We start from the raw sequence: 8180 nt of genomic DNA, 5'->3' as shown, positions 1-8180 counted from the left end.
TGTAGCTTCATTAAATAATTGGTTGGTTGAGTTGGTGTTTTAAGTCCACATTGTGCACAGTAAGGCTAATAGGGACTGGACCTACTATGTGCCTCCACTGGGTATCGAGTCTGGGACCCCTTGATTACAAGGCGACGACGCTACCACTGCGCCATCTGGGAGGCCCTTTATTAAAGAATTGTTACATTGGTTTGCCACTAGATGGCTTTCGATATGTAAGGGGCGTGGATACGAAGTACGAGGAAAGTCGGAGAAGAGGGAGCCTCCGGAAGAAAATTACCCCTCGAGGTTATCTGTTATAGTAGTGTTTAATATTTTAAAGTTTTTTTGTGTCCTCCTCTAAAAATTTTAAAGTTGAATTACTGTAAAGGTCATACAATAAGATGCTAGTCATACTGATTCCAAGACTTGAATCTTTAGCTATAAAGGGAATATTTATAGAATTTAGATGTTTGTCTGTGCTTTTTAGAAGATTTTGACATCTAGATTGTAAATAGTTTTGAATACCGTCTCTTGCTTGAAAACTGCACGTGGCAGAAACAACGTGTCGCTTTTGAAGTGGATTCCTACACGATATGTTCTGGGCCATTGACTGTGGCGGTGGAGTGGTTAGTGTAATGCGTTCTGAATTCTGTGCAAGGCATGAGTGCAGTGGCGCCATGGGCTGAGCTCGTAGATTTCCTTTATTTTTATGGGATAATATATGTCGTAATTATGCTGAGGTTTTGCTTTGAAATGCCACTCTTGGTCCTTTGCTAGGAAAATGTAGGCTTTTACATTTAAAATCGTTTCAGGTCATTCTGAAAGGAATACTTGAATTTTACAGTGGCTATTTTTGCATACTGTCTATTTCGAAAATAATTGCCTACTTTAGTACCTAAAATGAGAAAGTGATGAAAAATCAGTTTAATATCTGCATATTCTGGTTGGATTTTGAGTCTCTTTTCCTCCTTTCAACCCATGTCCGTCAACTTTATCACTCTTTGCTATCACATGGTGCGTTAGTTTGTAACAGCCAATCAGAGTGCACTGTAGTTGAAGGACAATGCATCTGCAACAACTAATCAAATTGCATCACATCACCTTAAAGCTCTAACCCCTCATTCATTAGAGAGGTTGTGTGCAATAGATGCAGTGCTCTTTTGCCTGACTATTTTGAGATTTTTAGTGTTTATCGATTCTCATCCTAGTTGTAAGACATTTCCTCCCTTACTTTCTTAACAATATAACGACGGATGCATAAACGATATAGGACATGGAATAGCATCACATTGGAGACGTAACACATTATGAAGTATTTTCATAACACTAATAAGTAGAGCCCGGAAGTTCAGGCATTTATTTTCGTTAAAATAGGCAGGCAAAAAGGCATTTATAATGTGGAAAATAGGCACTAAAAATGAAAAAAAAAGGCAAAATAAACCGAAAAAAGGCACATTTAGAAGTCGCTTACTTTTATCTATAATTTCTGGCAAAATGTTAAAATCTAAATTGGGAAGAGCATTTCAATTTTCTCCGTCTTGATTGCACATAACTACCAGGTGTTTTTTAAGTTCTCAGCATTCATTGATAGTCGTCTGTCAGAGAGAATGTTTTTCATAATAGAAAATGATATTTCTACTTCGACAGAAGTTATTGGAGCATACATAAAACAAGCTAATGTAGCTGGACTCATTTCGGTAACAGCATTTTCACCTTTAAGAATATCACAAATTGTTTTCAATTGTTTCAAGTTCTCATTTGCACTCACTACCCGTTTGCACTTTTCCGCAACAGCTGACCCCTTTTCTCCTGGCACTTCCATCATCTGCTGCATAGATTCCTCGAAGATTTTCATGGATGCTATAATTGTAATTGTCTCTGGCAATGCACCATAATGTGCAAAAATAAACTTGAATAGCACAGTTTTTTTTCACTTCACGAATTGAAGCCGCTTCATTTTCTGGAAGAGCATCGATCACCTCACTGATTTTTTGAAGGTTGTTAGCATAATATATAGCTGCTGATATCCAGGTTCCCCATCTCGTCAAGATTGGTTGCTGAGGTAAACTAAGCTCAATCGCAACTTCCTGAAATTTTCGGGTTCGAGAGGGAGATTTCAGAAATATCTTCCTTGTGTTCGAAATCAACCTGTCCACTTCAGCAGCAATGCACAAGAAATGTTAACCGAAAGGCAATATCCTAACTCAGCATGAAATACTTTCTTCTCACACTTTTCTCCTTCAGCAATGTTGAAACATGCGTCAGTTCAATATTACTTAAATAAGGCGAAAATTATTCACATAATAAACGGAAGAAAAATAAATGCCAACAACGTTTTTTGGGAGAAAAATAATTTATACACATTTTTTTTAAAAAAAATGTCAAATTTCATTGAAAAAGGCAAAAAAGGCATTATAATTAAAAATAGGCAGTGGGGTCCCAAATAGGCAAAATAGGCAAAATGAAAAGGCTTCCAAAACATTCGAAACAACATAAGAAACGTATATCCGGAAAATTTTTTTTCAATATATGCAGTAGATAAAAAGAGGCATTTTGCAAAACTTCCGGGCTCTACTAATAAGTAATTAAGTTGTGAGATTTATTTAAGTGTATGTGAAAAAATATGTTCTTTTAAGAGCGAGGACATTATTTCTAAAATAAAATATTAAACAGGCACATTATTGTTTGGGCTCGAGCCCCAGAGGCCCATATAAGTTGGCGGCACTGCATTGTGTCTATCCTATCATTCACCTTGTTTGTTGTTATTCGACTGAGGAAGTGAAAAAAAAGGGCAGTAAATTATATGGAATAGAGTGGTCTGAGACTGTTGCCATCTTTTAAATGGCTTTCTGATTGTGGGCCATGAGTCACTGGATGAATACTGAAAAGAGAAAAAAATGGAAAGGAGATAGAACTGCTTCCAGGCGACAGAAGACTGAGCTGTGTGAAGTGTAGAGGAGCGAGTCGTGCGAGTTTCCATGTAACCACTACATCCCCTACAACCCTTCCCCTACGGAATTACAACTGCGAAGGGAGAAGGGATTGCCTCGCCCGCCTCTCACAAACGCCAACAGAGGAGAAGCCTTCACCACGCCCACTAGCCCATCACACCACCCCGGTACCGAGACCAAAATGTCCGGAACACCCATTAAAACACGGCACGTCAAAGGGTGGAAGTATGGAGTTTTTTCACCAACGACTGATTTTTTCAGCAACCCGCTGCTGCCTACGTCCCTCCCGGCCTGGGTTACATCCCCCAAGGACCATTCACCCCTCCGCAGTGCTGGTTCCTCGCCCCTTTTAACCCTCCCCACCCTACCCCTTTCCCCTAACCGCTAGTCGACCCTCATAAAATGTACTCCAGTTTTTCCTTGGCCCAATAACTAGCCTCTTGTCGGGGGAGGGTTTTCTAAATTTAGACAACGTGTGTGTCAGTTTTTTTTCTTTTTTGTGGAATCTGCAAGAGATAGATAGCATTCATTTTATCCATTTTTGTGGAAGACTGAAAAATAATGTAAATCAGCAGTTTGAAATTTGAGAATTTCTTAAAACTATCCATTTGGCCACCTCTCCTGAAAATTAAAGGAGATGCCCCACACAATAAATATTGTTTAAAATAAAAACCAACAAGCTTCAATAAAAACTTTTCGGCAGAACCAACCACAGTTCTCCATGCGGTCCACGCGCATTATATTCAGAAGCCGCAGAAAAAGAGAGCTCTGAATAAAGGCGTTTTATTATCACCTATTTGAAAATATTTTCAGAACGTTCTTTTTTCCCTTCCCGACTATGATTTTGCACCTTAAAATCCTTTTCCTATTCATCACTTATTGGCTCAACTAGTATTCTTCATCATGCAGATTTCCCTTTAATATACGATTCCTTACCTTTCGTCTGGAATTTCTTAGATTTTACTAAAATTTTACGAAATATCTTCATTTATTCATTCTTAAGAATTATTACAATTATTATTTTACAGTAAATTAGAAACAAAATAAGTTGAGACATCTCTTCCCACATGAAATTAATGGGGCCCCTCTCCATTCTCTCAAAAGAGGCATTTGTCCCTTTGTCTAAGGAGAGATGCCTCGCTCTGTCGTGCTCGTTGAAACGACGACATGCGTTGATATCGTAGGAAGAAATTTAAAAAAGAAGCTAAATTAACGATTACTTTAGAAATGTAACTGTAAATAAAACGTTCATCTTTTACTCTTGAGGTAGAAAAGTGAGGCAACTTATCTTTTGCCTCAGTAATTTAAAAAGATAAAACATGCGCCAACTCAGATTCCACACGCGACAACGTTCATGCTGCACTCGAGATCAACGATATTAACTTGTAGTTTAAAATCCCCAAAATTTCAAAAACAAATTATTCAAGGATCCATTTAAATATCTGTGACTGTTCTCACTCGTACTCAAGCTGTACTTGGAACACAGTTTGCGATAAATGAAGATATTTCGAAAGAAAACCACACAGGTATATCGTAGATATCGTAGCGGGTTTTCAAAATTAGAGGAATTTGCATGACTGATTCCTTAAGTCAAGGGATATCTCAACAAAAATTTCTCTATAATATTAAATGAGAAATCTGTGGGGTCATTGTATTCAAATTTTGCATTTCGTACATAAACGTTTAAAATATAGCGAAGAGAATTACTTTTCAACGAAACAAATGCAAGCAATAAAGAAATTTTCTGTTGATGCCCTCAGCATGTCTTTTAATTTTTTTAATACTTACAACATATCTAATCTGTTGTATTTCACAAAATTATTGAACATATTAACACTAAGCTTGCTGCAAAATCAACAGTAAACTAAATTTTCAATTTTAGAGAGAATATGGAGTAAATTGTACTTACCAACCATTTATGACTTTTCTTCTCGCAACATGCAACACTTGGAGTCTGACTGTCTCCACAGTGCCAACTGACAGTCACGGTGCCCACGGACTGTCGTCACAGTGTCCATTGACTGTCGTTCATGAGTCGTCCATGCCTCTGAAAAGTACAAGCTGAAACACATAGAACCAAATACTGTAATGTTATTTAGTAACAACTGAAGCTAAATGTAAATAGAAGTTAACATCAGTGAGACCAGAGGGGCAACTCAGGCACTCGCCCGAGGTCCCGCGCTACAGTGAACCTTGCTTTAGATATAGGGTAAGCGGGGGGAATTGGGAGGTATGTTTTTAAAACGAAGATGTGATACTTGTTTTAAGACTTTGGACCCAATTTATTATCTTGAGAACCTTCAATTACCATCTCTTAAACACACTTTAATTATTTTACCTCCTTATTTTATGCATTAAAAAAAATAGTAATTTACAACCCAATTACCCCATGAGGGTAATTTGGAGGTATACCTAAAATCTAACAAGATATTAGTGCTACAGTCTGTGGAAAAAAAGGTGTTAAAAAAGAAAGTAAAAACTACATTTTACACTCAGTTTTAATAGGAGAAAAAAAATTAAATATATATTTTTAAATTACAAATGTTTTTAAGAAAATTTCGGAATTTTCTTAAAGCTAAATAAAACAATATTATCCCAGTATTGTAGGATTTTGAAAAATCCTACTGCTTACAGTTTATATATGTAGGTAAATGATAATACATACAGTAAATTTTGTGGTACAACTTAGAACTTTTTAGAGTATCTCAAAACTTTGAAAAACATGTGGGTAATTGGGAGGTAGTTTGCTCCCCTCCTTAAACCCCTCCTTTAAAGTGCATGTATTAAGATTTTTAAAAACGCTTCATACTCCTTGGAGTATATTTTCTTGTTTTAAGGCTAAAAATCAAACAATTCCCACTTGACAAAAGATTAGTGTTACATTTAGTTAAAGCACGACAAGCCTGACCCTGTGGCCGAGCGAGTCGACCTCCGTGGCGAAGTGGTTAGCAGAGCGCGCTACAACGCCAGGGGTTCTGGGTTCGAGTCCCGGGTAAGGCATGGGTATTTGTGTTCGTCCAGTTGATAAGAAACAAAGAAAAATGTAAGAATTGAAAAGTGTAAAAGTGAGAAAAAGAGTGAATGGTGGGAGATACCACCGTGTAGGGGGTATTTCCTTTAATAAAAAAAAAAAAAAAAAAAAAAGTGGTTAGCACATCGCGCTGCTACGCCAAGGGTCCCGGGTTCGAATCCCGGTCGGGCTTGGTTGTTTGTAAATGTCCATTCATCAATTTCATCATTCATCCCCATCTTCGCAAATTAGCCAAGAGGCACAAAAACGCGAAGTAAAATAAACTAAATCAATCAATCAATTAACGCACGACAAACATAGTTTTTCACTTTTAAAGTCAGAAAAGTGCAGTAGTCGAAACAATTCTTTTTTACTCGCTAGAGAATTGAAGCAAAATGCTGAAAGAAATACAATTAGTGCCCAGTGAATAAAGCTATCATTCTATGTATGTTATTGTTTTATGACAATACAGGAAATTAATAAAAATAAAATAACATGATACCACCCAGTTACCCCACCCACCCAATTCCCCCCCGCTTACCCTAAAAGTTAGTTGTTTGTGTGCGATTTATCAGGAATTTAGAGGAGGCTAGTGCTTCCCTCCTTGGTGTCATATCTAGATATTTATTTTCATAGCTAGAAGCACCATTCTACCGTTGAGACCATCATGCATTCGTAGTAATGCAAGTAAACATTCGCACCCAAAAGTATCTCGGGAATACCTGGTTCGTGAGCGAACGAAAGCAAGTCTCTGCGCAAGTAGTAACTGAAGAGGGCTCGATCAATAAACGCGTGAGAGGGAAAGGGATTGCGTGGAGAAGAAGAGCGACTGCAGCTAACATTTTCATTGATATCATAGTTTACCTGCTTCTAACAAGGCACTCCTCTTGGCAGGTGCTGTCGCTGGGATGTCTTCCTCCATGTTGCCTTCTTTGACATCTTAGCTCGGATAGGAAGTCGAATTTAGTTGCATCATCCAGCATCTCTCGGTTGGTGAAGTGTGACAATGCCTGTGAAATAGAAATGAAATTTCGTGTACAATTCAATTCGTTCTCTGAACTTCCAATAACAACTGATATGTAAAGATAAATAAAAGTTTGTTTCTTTATCATCAAATACGCTAGTTGAACTGTGAAGTAAGGATCGAACCAATGCACTGTGTCTTCGCCAGGATACGAATCCGTTGTCTTGATTACAGAGGACATCTTTTTACTACTATGTTGAAATGCATCCTATGTTATGATAATTGATAGGCTAAATGTATTTGTGAAACTACCTTCTGTAATAGGAGTTTATCTCTGTTGATGGCAGCAACTAATTAAATAAATATTTTAATATTCATTTCATCAAAAGTTTGTCTTGTTTTTATGTGTAAGTAGATTTGACGTCATTGTCAAAATTAACGAAGCTTAAAGGAAACTGTAGTAAAAACGTACTTTCACACAGTATACAGTGCTCGAAAAATTTATGTAATAAGTTTATGTTCTTCCTTTACAAGCCTAACAAACATGTCTTAATTTAAATCTTTATGGAAATATTCATGCAGGTACCAATATTTTGTGTTGCTATTAAATAAAATGAAAATCAACAGATATTTAGTTCATCACTAATTAGCTCAGTCAAGTGGCTGTCCATTATTAATAATAATATGTATTGAATAGTGATTGAATTTTATAGTCCTGTCATCTTTCTGTGACGGCATTTACCATGCACACCCTCATTATAACAAAATATAATTCCTGATGCAAATGAAATGTCGAATTCTTGAAGTTTACTGAGCGAACAAAAAACAAACATGTTCAATTTCTATTATTATTATATAACCCTTACTTACATGTATTTTTCGTTGATTGAATTTTGAGATCTATTATTTTTAGTTTCATGACAAAACAGCTTTCATTTTAAGATAATAAGTTCTATAGAAACAACATGAAAGTATTGTTGCCTTCTAAGAATAACAGAGTTCACATCAACACCGACATATCTCCAAGGGAACCAAGAATTAGTGACACTCTGTTTGTTGTGAGAAATGACATCCAGTGGGCTGCATAAGCATTACCAAGCAAATTGTCCATTACCATGCTTATTTTATGTTTTAGCCAATGAGAGCTTCAAGAATTTAAACAAACTATCAGACAAGCTGCTGACAACCTACACCAGTATACAGGGTGAACATAAATTCCCAGCCCATTTTGCAGAAATAATTAATGCATGGTTTTTATATTTCAGGTGAATGA

At 36.8% G+C, this 8180-nt stretch overlaps 1 long non-coding RNA gene across 1 annotated transcript; it reads right to left on the bottom strand.

The window, feature by feature from the left end:
• Positions 1-4849: 4849 nt before the first annotated feature.
• On the bottom strand, positions 4850-7856 carry LOC145995343 (uncharacterized). Its single transcript, XR_014442439.1, has 3 exons — positions 7778-7856; positions 6808-6953; positions 4850-4980 (listed from the first exon to the last, which is right to left on the bottom strand). It is a non-coding gene; the product is annotated as an uncharacterized LOC145995343 (long non-coding RNA).
• Positions 7857-8180: the final 324 nt, after the last annotated feature.

Source organism: Lepisma saccharinum, chromosome 11 (genome assembly GCF_977018435.1).
Source record: "Lepisma saccharinum chromosome 11, izLepSacc3.1, whole genome shotgun sequence".
Classification (NCBI taxonomy): Eukaryota; Metazoa; Arthropoda; class Insecta; order Zygentoma; family Lepismatidae; genus Lepisma; species Lepisma saccharinum.
This window is presented reverse-complemented; position numbering and strand designations above follow the sequence as displayed.